This window comes from Esox lucius, chromosome 11, assembly GCF_011004845.1.
Source record: "Esox lucius isolate fEsoLuc1 chromosome 11, fEsoLuc1.pri, whole genome shotgun sequence".
NCBI lineage: Eukaryota > Metazoa > Chordata > Actinopteri > Esociformes > Esocidae > Esox > Esox lucius.
Window position 1 is genome coordinate 23797883 of NC_047579.1, and position 16547 is coordinate 23814429.

A 16547-nucleotide genomic window follows, 5' to 3' on the forward strand; every position below is an offset into this window, starting at 1 on the left:
CCAAAGTCCCACAACCACACCACCCACAGAGGGGTGGGACAACAAGCCTCAGCCACCACTGCCTCCAGAGTGGCTCGACTGGGGCCACTTACTACCTCCCCCAGAGAGATGGGATGACAAGCCGCTGCCACCACTGCCTTACCCAGCTCCGGTGCCCCTCCTGCCTCGGGTGCTTGCTGGGGGCCTCTAGGCATCACTATCAACCTGGGGGTCACAGTCAGGGCCTGACCGCAGTGGTACCGTTTGGATTGTCCCAAATTGGAGGAAGCTGCCCTGCATAGAATTGCAAAATAAAGACAGCTAATTGTATAGAACTACTTACACGTCCCTCGTCTGCAGGTATTCCACGCAAAGTTGGAATTGCGCACTCGTTTAGCAAAAGTTTCTTGGCTAATCCTGCCTTGCACTGACCGAAGTTGGAGAAACAGCCCGTCTCAAAGTGGTTAGCACAAACCGACAATTTTTTGACAACTGTAGCAGGGACATTGCCTTCAGAAATGAATTCAAGCCATGCCGCTCTTCTGTCCTCTGCGGCTGGGACGCGATAGAGAGTTTTGTGCTCCTCTTTACAGCCAACAACAGCACAGTTTAAATGGTGCTTCTGAATCAGTAACAACATGGTGGAGACATTAGGTATGCTCTGTTGGGAGGGGGTGGAGGGTGGGAATATTCAAATTTTCGGACTGTGACGTCACAAAACCCAGAGTTTTCTAACAGCTTTTTCAAAGTTTGTATGCGTGTGGAAGCACCAGAGACACAAAAGAACACCCAAAAACCCATAAAAAAAATTTCATAATATGGGCACTTAAATGTTTTTGAGCATTGTATACCCAGATAGCAATGAGTCGGCGGACCGGAGGCGGTCCTCCAGAGACAGTAAAGCGTCAAAATGTCTAAATCGCAAACACGTTTGCCGGCTTATTGCCGGCAGCAGCCGCTTTTTAAAAGTGGCAGCTGCCTTCCTACCGCCTGTGTTCTGCGGCCGGCCCGTGGTCCAACCGCCATTCCACCGCCGTTATACAAAAGGCGGACCTTCCGCGGTTTTCGAGCGATCTGCCGCTTTTATATATATATATATTTAATATTTATAGCATGCAGTTTATCGAGAATAATGATTGATCAAACCAGACATATTTCCATTTGGTGTTTTAATTCCACATTTCAAAGTACAGTAACTGTCATTCAAACAAGATGTGTCAGATCACTGAAATAAATAATAGGCAGAAAAAAATTAAAATAAATACACACTACAGAACATGCAGGTTTCCAATAAAATTTTGGTTAAAAAAAAGAGAAAACAGCCATACAAGCAAATTATAACACAAACACAATAATTGTTAATAATATAGAGGTCAGCTCTGGGATGAAAATAATTACCAGCAAACATAACAAGTAATGAGGATATTTGGTACCAAAGAATGTGCAGGATACCAAATAAAACGAGGTAGAACATCACATTTTTAAGCCATTGAGTAAAGCTCTAGAGTAGAATATTCCATTATAATGGCATTGCTGACCTGGAGCACAAGATTTACACCATGCTGCATTAAGATGTGTCTCTTGTATCTGTGATAAACAAAACTTGACATACATATATAAAAATACAGAGGTAAAAACAGTAGTAGAACAGACCATTATAACTGCAATGCTGACCTGTGGCACAAGGATTTACAAGCTATATTTAACAATAGAATAACAGTTAAGCACTGTGATGGAATGCTGATGTTAAAAACAGTAAGTAGAATATTTGGTACCAGGTAAGGTGCAATATCAAATATCAGAGGTACGAAATAGTATTTCCAAGATATTATTAATTGAATAACAGTTAAGCACAGTGATGAAATTAAAGTAGAATGTTGGTACTAGTTAATGTGCAATATCAAGTAACAGGTATGAAATAGGATTTACAAACTATAATAGAATCGTTAAGACGGAATGGAATAAGCCAATACTAAAGTTAAAATACAAAAGAAAACAGGGTGGATTTGGTGAGTGTAGTCTGGCACTTCTGGCCTCTTGATGTTACTGACTGCAGGATAAAGAAAGTGTTCCAGTTCAGGGATGCTGGGGTGTCAGTAGTCAGCCTAGGTTTAAGGGGTTGGCTGTGGGTCCTTCTCAGCTGTGCGGCTTTTTCCTCCTTCAGGGTCTGATGCTCCTTTCAGGTAACATGTAACGTTAACCTGGACCGCCTCATCAGTGGCATCCTGGGTTGCCGGGTTCTTCCGGAGGGCCCCTGTAGAAAATACAGATCTGTCATTACATTTGAATGGCATAAGGCATAAGGGCATCTACTTAAAAAAATCTCCAACTTACTTTGAACAATGGTCTTCAGGAACAGGTCTCTAAAACATGTTTTATCCCCTATGCCAGTCCAGGTTGTAATAACGGCAAGGTTATTAGAGAAAATACTCTGAAGCATTCTCCACACTGTTGTCTTCAGGTCCCTCCCACATTTGATAGCCAAAAACCGAAGCTGAAAATCCAAAAATGTGTTAAATTACATTTCTCGCAAGCTTCTCATACATAAAAATAAAATGTGACATGCTGTGGATTTAGACTGTAGAATATGCAGTGTACAAACTTAATTTGACTTTTTAGATTACCCTATGGCCTTATAAACGAAAGCAACACACTTACAAATCGTTCCTGGAGCTCTTTATCCTGCCTCAAAATGCTGTCAAGAAACACCAAATATTCCTGGGTGCCTAGGGGGAGTAACAGATCCCCTGGCAGGGATAGCTCTCCAACAGACACATTGGCACTGAAATGTTGCAGCATAGTGTCCATTTTGTTTTCCATGCTACGCACAACATCGCCAAACTCTCCAAAACGTCGCAGCACTAGGGTCTGATCTGCACCTACAGGGGTTCCCAGAATAAAAGAATAAAGTAGTCAGTCCTGGTCCCTCAATTACTAAACTATGACATTTATATCTAGGTCTACTACACGTACAGGTGGACCCAGTGGGAATTACACCAACAACCACAGGTGTTGTTTGCAAGTTGTACCTGATTGCCCAGTGCGAGCAAACGTCTTCAGCATTGTCCCAAATTGCTTCACCTGCTCTTGAAGCGAGCCGCTGTCATACAAAGCTACAAAATGAAAGGCATATGGTCATTCTGAACCTACATTACACACAAAGTAAAATTTAAGAAAGAGTGCATGTTCTCACCTGCTCGTGCATGGCTTCCCCTCAGGGCTTGGTTCTCCTCCCTCACGGCTTGGTTCTCCTCCCTCACGGCTTGGTTCTCCTCCCTCACGGCTTGGTTCTCCTCCCTCAGAGCTTGGTTCTCCTCCCTCAGAGCTTGGTTCTCCTCCCTCAGAGCTTGGTTCTCCTCCCTCAGAGCTTGGTTCTCGTTCTGGAAAACTAAAGGCACTATTTTCAAAACTGTTAAAACACTGGACATTAGGACATAGGCCTAGAATATACCTTCATTGCTGAAAACTTCATGCTGTACATGCGATGCCAGGGGAGTCCAAGGGCCAATAATGGAGCGATGACTTTCTCCTATTGATAAACATTGACGTTAAAATATTTTTGAAGTTATTGCATACATGTAATGAATTGGACTTAAATGTAACAGTTTAGCGCAACGTATTACATACCTCCAGCCTTTTCACCCATTTGCTGCCAGGGTACATTTTCTGCTGGGGGTGAAAAGTTTAGTACTTGACGAACTGGGGGAACAAACATAACAGCTTTAATTTCACTGCAGAGATTGCATATTCTGTAATGAAACAATAATTGAACTGTGCAAAGCTAATGATATGTACAACACACCGACACCTTTCATCCAGAAAGTCAAGTGCCCTAATGAAAAACAGATTATGGATGAAATAATTCCTCATCTTAAATAGAAGCAATAGTTTTCAGGACAAAAAAAAAAGCGTCACAAATAACATCACCTACTCGTACTCAAACGCTTGGCTCTGTGAAGTGGAGTGTGTCCACTTCACAGTACAGTACAGTAGCAACTGTACCATCAGCATTTTTTAGGACTAAAATAACTTTACCTATACAGATCGTTATTTTTGTTAGAAAATATCAAAAGTTCAACTTAGTCTTTCTAAGTGTAAAGCTCTGGCTACCTACTGTAGCTAGTTACATTTCTACAAGTACTAGCAACATAGCTTAACCTCGGTGTTTACTATAACAAAGGCAAACAGCATGTGCGTAAACAAGGCTACTTTAGCTTGACTAGTTAGGCAAGACCAAAGATGACTACATATTTTAAATACATACACAAAAAACAATGTAAACATAATATTGCGTTACACAAAATGGAAACATATACTTACTTAAACGCTGGTAGTCGATATCGATGAATTTGCTAGCTAACAACTGAAGGCTGTAGTAACTCGCGATTGATCGAACTGAAGCGAATGTACTCTAGTTTTATTGTTACGGGAGGGGCCAGCCTCAGTGACTCCAATGCGTCATCAACAGTAGAGACGGGTCCAGGAGCATGTCTAATTGTGCCTAAATCAAATAAATGTAAACAATTTCCCCTAAGTGCATAAAATAATTCGATATATTTTACATATATTACTGTATAATCGCTTCAGAGTTTCAAAGTAATTTAAATGTAATTTCCTAAACCTTACCTCTCATGGAATCATGTTATAAACCCTATTAATCTGTTATAATCTGTAATAAATCCTATGCTTTGGAGAAAAAAATTATTTGATTTACATATTATATATTAGGATTTTATAATCGCTTCCAATGTGAAAAGTAGTAAAAATGCCGTCAGTTCCACTTAACTCCCAACATGCAAAACCATTGGCCGGTCGATTTTGAGAGTAGCCTTGTATTTAAAAGCGTCTTGCCGCCGGACGACGGCGGTCCTTTAGACCGAGGCAACCGCCAAAGAAAATGAAGCAGTCGGACAGCCGGCTGATTGCCGGTGGCATCTCGCAAGAAATGGGAGTGACGTATTCCGCGGCAAACGTTTCATCCCCGCCAGCAGGACGCACCTATAGCCGACAGCTTAGGGCCGGCGGCAAAAAGAAGCCGTGCGGATATTTTTTGCTATCTGGGTATGCTCACTTTGAATTGGATGCCAGCAACACTTTTCAAAGAAGTTGGGACAGGGGCAACAAAAGACTGGAAATAGTGTGTAATGCTAAAAAACTAAACCTGGTGGAATATCAGTAACATGATTGGGTATTAAAAGATCATTCCGGAGAGGATGGGTCTGTCAGAAGTGAGGATGGGGAGGGGTTCACCACTCTGTGAAAGAGTGCGTGGGCAAATAGTGCAACAATTTAATAACGTTTCTCAAGGTAAAATTGCAAAGAGTTTTGAGATCTCACTTCATGGGCTCAGGAAGACTTCCAAAAACCATTGTCTGTGAACACAGTACATTGCTGCATCCACAAATGCAAGCTGAAACTCTACCATACAAAGAAGAAACCATATACAGCTGTATATAACCAGATCCAGAACAGCCACTGCCTTCTCTAGGCCTGAGCCCATTTTAGATTGACTGAGGGGAAGTGGAATACTATCCTGTGGTCTGACAAATTAAAATGTGAAATTATTTTTGGGATTCATGGACGCTGCGTCCTCCAGACTAAATAGGAGAGGGACCATCCAGCTTTTTATTAGCGCACAGTTCAAAAGCCAGCAGCCGTGATGGTATGGGGTGCATTTGTGCACAAGGCATGGGTGACTTGCACATCTGTGAAGGCACCATTGATGCTGAACAATATAAACAGGGTTAGAAGCAACATATGCTGCCATCAAGACAAAGTCTTTTTCAGGGAAGACCTTGCATATTTCAGCAAGACAATGCCAAACCACATTCTGCAAGTATCACTACAGAATGGCTCCTTAGTAAGAGAGTTTGAGTGCTAAACTGGCCTGTCAACTATTGAAAACATTTGGCAATCCTATATCAAGCAAGAATGGGAATACATTTCAATTTCAAAACTACTGCAACTGGTCTCCTCAGTTCCCAAATGCTTACGAAGTATTGATACAAGAAGAGGAGATGCAACAAAGTGCTAAAAATGCCCCTCTGGCAACTTTTTTTAAACGTGTTGCTCGCATCAAATTGAGAATTTATGATGCAAGCTACACGTTTGCAAGCAACAATATTTGAAATGTTATCTTTGTACTATTTTCAATTGAATGTAGGGATAAATGATTTGCTCATCATTTTATTCTGTTTTTATTTGCATTTTACGCAGCATCCCAACTTTTTTTGGAACAGAGTTGTTGATTAATCGATTATAAATTAAGTCTACAACACAACAAAATGTGGAGAGAAAAAAGGCATTGTATATCGTGCTTTGCAAAAGTGTTCAGACCCCAGACCAATTCTCATACACTGCGTGCACAATTATTAAGCAAATCGTTTTTCTCAAGATTTATTTCATTGTTGAACAATCACAATGCTTTATGTCAATCGAAAATATTTTCGAACCTCAAACCTGAATGTTAAACAAAAGAAAAGTTAGTTTTGATCTTTCTCAGGGGAATACATAAGAATGCAGAATTATTAGGCAACAATTGGTGTGCAGAATTATTAGGCAACTAGTTAAATAAATAATTTCTCAAAAATGTTATTCATTGATTTGCATTTTAATGAGTGAAATAAGTATTCGACCCCTCTGCAAAACATGACTTAGTACTTGGTGGCATTACCCTTGCTGGCATTCACAGAGGATAGACCTTTCTTGTAGTTGGCCACTAGGTTTCCACACATCTCAGGAGGGATTTTGTCCCACTCCTCTTTGCAGATCTTCTCCAAGTCATTAAGGTTTCGAGGCTGACGTTGGTTAACTTGAACCTTCAGCTCCCTCCCCAGATTTTCTATGGGATTAAGGTCTGGAGACTGGCTATGCCACTCCAGGACCTTAATGTGCTTCTTCTTGAGCCAGTCCTTTGTTGCCTTGGAAGGTTGTTTTGGGTAATTGTCATGCTGGAATACCCATCCATGACCCATTTTCAATGCCCTGGCTGAGGTAAGGAGGTTATCACCCAAGATTTGACGGTACACGGCCCGTCCATTGTCCCTCTTATGCAGGGAAGTTGTCCTGTCCCCTTAGCAGAAAAACACACCCAAAGCATGTTTCCATCTCCATGTTTGATGGTGGGGATGGTGTTCTTGGGGTCATTCCTAGGCAGCATTCCTCCTCCTCCAAACACGGCTAGTTGAGTTGATGCCAAAAAGCTCGATTTTGGTCTCATCTGAACACAACTATTTCACCCAGTTCTGCTCTGAATCATTCAGATGTACACTGGGAAACTTCAGAGAGGCCTGAACGTGCTTTCTTGAGCAGGGGGACCTTGCGGGCGCTGCAGGATTTCAGTCCTTCACAGCGTAGTGTGTTACCAATTGTTTTCTTGGTGACTGTGGTCCCAGCTGATCATTGACAAAATCTTCCCGTGTAGTTCTGAGTCCTTACCATTCTCATGATCATTGCATCTCCACGAGGTGAGATCTTGCATAGAGCCCCAGACCGAGGGTGATTGACAGTTCCTTTGTGTTTTTTCCATTTGCAAATAATCGCACCAATTGTTGTCACCTTCTCACCAAGCTGCCTGACGATGGTCTTGTAGACCATTCCAGCCTTGTGTTGGTCTACAATCTTGTCCCTGACATCCTTGGACAGCTCTTTGATCTTGGCCATGGTGGAGAGTTTGGAATCTGATTGATTGATTGCTTCTGTGGAGAGGTTTCTTTTACACAGGTAACAAGCTGAGATTAGGAGCACTCCCTTTAAGTTCCTTTGAAACATATAGGAAGGGTTCACTAATGAACATTAGCTTCACTAAGTTGGGTAAAGAGGACTGTGAAAATTGCTTAAGGCAAAATGACCACATCAGAGCAGAGCACCAGGCTGAAACCAACATTGAGAAATATCACCCCTGTCAAAAGTGAGAGGAGCACAAGAGGAGAGCAGAGAGAGGAAGGCATCACTACAAGTTGGATGCAGAAAGGGAAGAGTATGATGAACTCTCAATCCGCAGTGTTCACCTCCAGAAAGTCGTCATCCTGTCCCGAATACCTGGGGTGAAGACTGCTGTCTTTACTAAACGCATCTCGGCCTTCCATGAGACCTTCGCCTTTGTGGGGAAAAATAATTCTTCCAAGGACAGCATTTCAGTAATTATGGCACAAAGGCATTGCTGGAAAGAGGCCAGAGGAGGTGACATCGGCTTTTGTGACAGCACTTAATCAGGAGCGGGTTGTGAAGCACAATTTACTAGGTTGACAATTGCCCCCCAAAGAATAAGAACTGATGCCTTCTTAAAACTTTGGTAAATGAACCGACGGCCCTACTTGAGGATATAACTTTAAAGTATTTTGAACCAGGGCACACCTTCATGAGCGCAGAAAGAGATGAGGAAGTAGCCTGGAGGTGCTATCCTGGATTTTGAGGATTTTAAGAATGTCATTGCCTCCTTCAACTCTGGTAAATTCAATGTGGTGGAGTACCAGAGTCGAAACATGGTGACATGAAGGGCTGGCCACTCACAGGCTAAACTAAATAAGGCACCACATCCTTCTGTGATGGCTGTTTTTCTGCTGAGGAGGGGATCAAGAGAGATGTTCTTCAAACTCTTGCATGATGAAGAGGAGTTCACATAATTGGACTTCCTCAGGAAGAAGGCAGCATTTAAGGGTTCCAAAAGGGTCTTCTTGAAGGGTTGAGGTTCTTCCCAAAACCATTTGCTTCTGAACAACCCTTTTTTCAAGAAAGAGTTCCTCAAGGTTTTTTTGTAAAACTAAGGGTTTCATTAAGAACCCTTTTCACCCCAAGAACCCTTTTTGGAAGAAAGAGTTCTTCAAGTATTGTTGAAATCCCCTATGTGGAATCCCCTCAATCAAGTCATTTTACTCGTGTTCTGCCATAGTTTCTTTACCAACATTTCATGCCATACAATCATTTATTTTTCAAATAATATTTAGGGCATTTTAATGTGATAAATGCATAGACATAAAAGGTGATGGTGGGGGGGTACCATGCAGCCCAGACTGGACTCCAACCCAGCCCACTGCTGAACAGACTCAGTCTTGTGGAATGCACTCAACCATTGAGCCACTAAATTTGTAATCTGATATGTCCCTCCAAGGTGAGATACATTGTGTGTAGGTGTTTTAGGCTGTAACTCTTATTATGCAAGGGCTGGAGCCAGCTGGTTTTCTGTTCTACCTCATTGTTAATTGGACCCACCTGGTGTATTAAGCCTGCATAAGTCCCTGATTAGAGGGTTGCAATGAAAAGATTTAGTGGAACTGGATTTGAGGGCCAGAGTTATTGAACTCCGCAATAGAGACAAGGGTTGAGTTTGTCTGTTGAAGATTTTTTTATTTGGGATTATTTTTTAATATATGCTGTCCAACATTTAACTTTTCATGGGACTCCCTCCCCCAGCTCTCTCTCTCCACCTTTCCTGTCTATTTCTACTGTCTCTATCCTATTAAAGCATGGAAATGCCCTAAAAAAAGAACAGATGTTTTTTTATAAAGATTGGTAAGAATACAATGCATATATTTAATGTGCTTCATAAATCTAAGCCAGGCTTAATCCATGTTTGGGAAACTGGCTGAATGTGTTGCATAGGATTCTATTCTACCAATGATTTGTAAGTGACACTTTCACATGGGATAATGTACCATGCAGAGGGACCTGAACCACTTAGGACATATAGGAATTTAAATTACTACCCCAGCACTTAGAAAAGCATGCAGGCTTAGAGGTTTTGTATGTCTTTACAACTACACTAATAATATTTTCATCCTGTCCAGTCCCCCAGGACTCCACCCCTTTCTTCTTGTCTAATCCCCCAGCACTCCACTCCTTTACCTCTTCTTCCTGTCCAGTGACCTCTGTGTGGCAGCTGATAGAACTCTGTCCTTAGGGGTTCCTTCCTTGACAGACAACATACCAAAGAGTTTTTAAGTATTTAAAGAAACACAGTAGCAGGAGTGCCTCATGTATTCTTTTGAAAAATCTGCAGGTGCTCTTTTGAGGGAACAGTAGACAAAAACTAAAAGGAGAAATAACCATAACAGTGTACTTCATGGTATAGTGGATCTAAATGAAGGCACTTGTGCAGGAATTTTGGAAAATTAAAATCCTTTATTTTAGGTGCAAAGGTAATGGTAAGCACTAACACGTTTCGGCTACTGCCATCATCAGAGTGTTTGGAATAGTGCAAGAGAGACACGTAAATTGTGGTGCCTTTAAGAGTATATATTCAAAATTTCACATGCTGCTTCAGGCGTTTTAATTTCTCACCATCCCTGGAATCTAACGACATTACCTCAGTGCCAGAAACCTGTACTGTCACGTCCATGTTTTGCTTTCAAATAATGTGTAGCCATAGGATAGTTCAGATTGCCTACTTGTCCAGAATGTCATATCTGCTACTCTATCCCTGACTCCTCTTAGTGAGACCGATATAGAAGAACCACAGGTGCACTCTAGGCCATGTTACCATGTTGTTATGAGGTTACTTTGGAATACCTGAGGCACTGCTGCTACTGTGTTTCTTCCAAGAGACGTGAAACATGTTTTGGGATGAAACCTGTGTTTTCACCACAAAACTGTCATGAGTGGATTAATGGATTTAGGTCCTAGATTAGCAGTAAATCGGGCACTCATTGATTTAGATGGGTGGGTGATTGTATATATGGGACATTTGTCTAAAATGCTGATGATGATGATCCCCACCTGTGGGTGTGTTGTAAAACATCTCTCTTTCAGTTTGTTAAAGATTCCCACCTGACTGGGAATATCACACACATTATCCCATTACACTCAATTACAAGTTGAAAAAAGTGTGGGCCAAGGAGATTTCATTCGATTTCCTTCAGTTTGACACATTCATTTTATAAAAGCACACAATGTTTTAATAAGTGAGCTATATTGCTGCAAAACATGAAAAAAGGAAATGCAGCAACTCACCTGTCCCGTCCTACCTACCAAACCTCATATTTTCCTCCAGTTCCTTGAAATGGAAACTGAAAGTTACAGCAAACTAAGTCACGCCGCTCCTCCTCCCACGGAACTGTAATATCTTGTTATTGCACACACCTGGTGTCCATTCCCTCGTTAGGTAACCCATATTAGTTCCTGTGTTCCTGGGCGTCTTTGTGAGGTATTGTTCTATGTTTGGTGTTGTATGAAGAAACTGTCTGCACGTTTACGGTTTGCGTTTGTATGCCCATTATGGATGCTTTTCTGAAAAAATACACTCACCTAAAGGATTATGAGGAACACCTGTTCAATTTCTCATTAATGCAATTATCTAATCAACCGATCACATGGCAGTTGCTTCAATGCATTTAGGGGTGTGGTCCTGGTCAAAACAAACTCTGAACTCCAAACTGAATGTCAGAATGGGAAAGAAAGGTGATTTAAGCAATTTTGAGCGTGGCATGGTTGTTGGTGCCAGACGGGCCGATCTGAGTATTTCACAATCTGCTCAGTTTCTGGGATTTTCTACAATCCCACCTACAACAGCAGAAGACCCCACCGGGTACCACTCATCTCCACTACAAATAGGAAAAAGAGGCTACAATTTGCACGAGCTCACCAAAATTGGACAGTTGAAGACTGGAAGAATGTTGCCTGGTCTGATGAGTCTCGATTTCTGTTGAGACATTCAGATGGTAGAGTCAGAATTTGGCGTAAACAGAATGAGAACATGGAAACCTTGTTACCACTGTGCAGGCTGGTGGTGGTGGTGTAATGGTGTGTGGGATGTTTTCTTGGCACACTTTAGGCCCCTGATATGCCAATTGGGCATCGTTTAAATGCCACAGCCTACCTGAGCATTGTTTCTGACCATGTCCATCCCTTTATGACCACCATGTACCGATCCTCTGATGGCTACTTCCAGCAGGATAATGCACCATGTCACAAAGCTCGAATCATTTCAAATTGGTTTCTTGAACATGACAATGAGTTCACTGTACTGAAATTGCCCCGAAAGTCACCAGATCTCAACCCAATAGAGCATCTTTGGGATGTGGTGGAATCCTACAAATCTCCATCAACTGCAAGATGCTATCCTATCTATATGGGCCAACATTTCTAAAGAATGCTTTCAGCACCTTGTTGAATCAATGCCACGTAGAATTAAGGCAGTTCTGAAGGCGAAAGGGGGTCAAACAGTATTAGTATGGTGTTTCTAATAATCCTTTAGGTGAGTGTAGAAACAGCTACATTACCTACCTCCCTGCGCACCACAACAACACTGTGACACACCCACTCACCTGTCTCCTCCCATCTACCACACCTCAGACTTTCCTCCATTTTCTTGAAAATGAAACTAAAGGTTACAGCAAACCACGAGTAGTTGGACGATGATCAGTCTTGTTTAATGTGTATTAGCCATGACATAAATGGACTATCATCATTATTTCTAGAAGACCTATTGTCAATGTAAGTAGATACAGCATCCTCCTGCATATCTATGTTCAATATTATTTTTTTTTAGCATTTTGCTTTGGTTACACTGATTTGACTTAACAAATAATTCCATAGCTGTTCTGTTGTTTCAGTTCTGTTGGCAATGTTTCACGAGACAAAGTATTTCTGTCTTTATTTACGTTGTTGTTGAGAGCATGGCTTAATCTTTCATTGAAGTTGGTTCTATTTTTCTCTGCCAATCTCGGTCTCCCTGCTTAAAGGCATGCTGAAATACCCTAAGTTCTCGAATTAATCAGTCGTTACTCACATGTGTTTAGTGTGGATCATAAGATAATTTTACGACTGTCTTCAATGCTTTGATAAATAAATAATTGTATTACTATATTCTTGTTGCATGGACACAAACATCTGCGTATTCAGTGGGACTTTTTTGGCTTAACTTAACCCTTAGGAGTCTCCCTATTTCCATCATGGTGTATCTGGATGAGTTGTACCTTCAACAAGCATACAATAAACACATTAGTGGAGAGGTAGAAGAATTTGCTTGAGATTGTAGTGTTCGACCATACCTCTGAGCCTTGGAGCTCTCATAGTTTAACATTGAATTACCTCTTCATCAAATCAAGGCCTTGAGGCTTGAAGTGCATGTGAATTGCATTTTTGAACTCTTGTTTATTTTTTTGAGATTTACTAATTTAATGACTGTGCTTCACTGCTCTGGTTGTTAGATGTATTGAATACCACATTGCATTAGACTAAGACAGACAGACCACATGCCCATCCACTGTAGTCACACATAACTCTCACAGACAGACAGACCACATGCCCATCCACTGTAGTCACACATAACTCTCACAGACAGACAGACCACATGCCCATCCACTGTAGTCACACATAACTCTCACAGACAGACAGACCACATGCCCATCCACTGTAGTCACACATAACTCTCACAGACAGACAGACCACATGCCCATCCACTGTAGTCACACATAACTCTCACAGACAGACAGACCACATGCCCATCCACTGTAGTCACACATAACTCTCACAGACAGACAGACCACATGCCCATCCACTGTAGTCACACACGGACTGTTTTATCCAAGCATAGCGTAGATAACTTCTTTAATAGTGAAAACGTAGGATATTCCCTGATGTTTATCAGTGACATCTACAATTAGGACAGCTTGAGACAGAGGCTGTACTTCATCCCTCAACTAGACCATGTAGTGTTGTTAGTCTCACATCAGGCTCCAAAGAGAACATCAGATTAATTTACACCGTCTGAGAAAACATTCACATTTAAAGCAACTTAAAGATCCTGGGCTAGATGTTTTCACCTTGTTGCTTGATTTGATCTAAGAGTTGCAGTCTGGGCTGGATGTATGTATGTGTTGTTTGCATTTGCGTAACCATAATTCTTGTGTTACACACATCCTTTATAATTTACTACAAAAACAATTCTGCTACCAATCTAAACAATACAAAGCAAAACACATTTTCTGTCAGAACTGCTTGAATGATGTAGCCGTTTGGTTTGAAATCCAAGCCACTGATTGTGATTGTTTGGCTTATTGAAATATATTGGACAAGGATTTACAGTCCTCAAATAGGACAGTCACATGTGGAATTAGACCCCACCTTACACTGATGTGTTTGACTCTGACAGCTAATATGCCTTTATAGTCTGAAATCAGATCCTCTATTTGTGTCTGTAACCATGTCTATGTTCTGTCATCTGTGCTGTAATGGTCCTGAAATTCTGACTGTTTAATATAGGTGCCTGACTGTTGAATAAGTTATATAACGTTTGGATCATAATTAGATTTACATCATACAATTGTTAATCATACTTATTATTGTTTCCCTTAAGAACACCTCTAGTGACAGGATATGGATTTGGACACTGTTGTTGGTTTGTGACAGTCTCAGGTTGTAAGGTTGAAACAATATCAGGATGCCCATAGAAGGGTTTTGCATTCATCCAGGCTGTGAGATTAGCAGCGTAAGAGCAAACACAGTAGGTTCCATCCCTGCATTTTTCTCCAAACAAAAGGTCTGGGTCTGACGAAATCGCCTCTAAGAAAAGTTTGGTTATGCAATGCAATGACTATGTTCTTATGAGGAGCAGCTTGCACCGATATGTGGCAGGAGGCAAATCTGTTGTGTTGTAACACAACTTTGGATCTGTTCCATTATTAACTAATTTGAGTGTGTTCACTAGGTCTATAGGGGTGTACTGGAAACAGGTCTGTTGTGTAAAGTTTAACAAACAATAGTACATATTGATAATGCCATCTTATTGTAAGGGTAGAGGGCCCTTGTCTATGTGGACTGGTAGATGAGTGGATCCTAGTATGCAACATCATTTTGTTGCACAATTTGGTCCTGAGATAAATTCCCCCTGGGGTTATCAGTTTTGGATACATTTGAATAGGTGCCACTGAGTATGACCCATTGTATCTCGATACCCATGTCCTGCAGCCTAGAGCCTGGTTAAGCTCTTTAGAAGGATATGTTTTTATCTCTACTTTGGCTCTATAGGCTGATGTCACTACCAACAACATTACCCTGGATAGCTTCTGTTGACTGATACTGTGAACACATGTTATTGTGAGCGACCGAAATATGCCAGTTAAAATTACTAAAGGTAGCAAGCCATTTTGTTATGACTCGTACAATATAATGACCATTTGTTTCATGCACATACATAAAACTTTGTCTCAAAATAGCTGCTTGACAACATTTTAGCAAAGAAATCAGTTGATTATGTATCAGTCCCTCATCTGTATATGTAAGAACAAGAGTATCGACATTGGTTCAGAAACACATTTACATGTATTCAATTTGCGCCATTCAAAGCTTGACATTTGGCCTGGCAATTCTCAACATCCAGCAAATATTTACCTGTAAAAAACAATACATAATATGTACAACATTTAGGTTACAACATTTAGGCCCACAACATTTAGGCCCTTCAAGAGAAAGGGCTAAGTCTTTCCAAACGTTTTGCATTAAAACTGTTTATGGGACACCTTTAATGCTGAGGATGATCTCCAGCTCTGGGTACGTTGGAAAACATTTCCAAACAAGCTGAACTACTTGTGGGCCATGTTGACTTGATTAGCTTTGCTTCAGTTTGTCACATTTATCTTTGAACAGCACACAATGTTTTAATTAGTGAGCTAGCTTGCTGTACTCCATTAAAACAATGTGCCTCATCTCCCTTGTTCCCACCTACCTACCACAGCTATGCCTGTTATTCTACTGAACACTGGCAAACTAAACTGTCAGACTTTCTTACATTTCATGGAAATGGAAACAGAATATAACAGTAAACTATGAGTAGTAGGACAATGATCAGTCTTGTTTAATGTAGGATAAAGTGGTGGACATAACATACATGAACCACCATCAATTATTTCTAGAAAACCTTTTGTCAATGTAAGTAGCTACAGCATCTATCAGCATTTCTACTTTCAATGTGTTTTTGTAGCCGTAGCCTTTGGTTACACTGATTAGACTTAAACAACAAATATTTCCATAGATGTTCTGTTGACAATGTTTCACAAGACAAAGAGTTTCTGTCTTTATTAAATATTCAAAGTTAACAATTGGTATTTCATCCCTAAAAAACAAAAAACAGATACTAAGCCTACTATAGTGTAACACTGGCAGGTAAGCGGTCACAACTCCCTCTCCTGGGGCTCCCCCTGCTGGTGCGCCCAGGCTCCGGCGGTCAGCGTCACTGGCTTTCTGAAGCCACCGCCCCCTTCCCTCTGCTACCAGTGCCCCTGTACCTCATTTGTCTCATTATGTTGAGTAAATGTTTGTCTGATTGTTAGGAGGGTTTTGTGGGTTATTGTTTGCTGTAAAGACGCTCCATCGACTATTGTATTGTTTGGTTTTGCTGGACATCTTACGTTTTGTTCAAGTGTGTTCAATGTCTGCCTGTTAGGCATTATCTAGGCTTGCTTCACCCCAAATAAAAGGAAAGCAAGCTACTTCCCTGCGCCTGGCTCCTGTTTGTCGATAGACCGTGACATAACCTGAGTTCCCCAAACCAAAAAAATAGCATTAAATCAAATAATTGTTCAGCGCAAGGCTGAACCCATCGGGGGACTTCTGTGGCGAACATCAGTCCACAA

General features: G+C 41.2%; 2 protein-coding genes across 2 annotated transcripts in view; both read left to right on the plus strand.

Moving 5' to 3' along the window:
* Positions 1-16547, plus strand: part of LOC117595221 (nuclear GTPase SLIP-GC-like) — a 772829-nt gene that overhangs the window by 439111 nt on the left and 317171 nt on the right. The gene's annotated exons all lie outside the window — the stretch shown is intronic.
* The window catches only part of LOC105012879 (nuclear GTPase SLIP-GC-like), a 29487-nt gene continuing 25247 nt past the window's right edge, over positions 12308-16547 (plus strand). The window contains exon 1 of the mRNA XM_034294998.1: positions 12308-12408. The gene's annotated coding sequence lies outside the window, so the exon portion shown is untranslated. The remainder of the gene's footprint in view (positions 12409-16547) is intronic.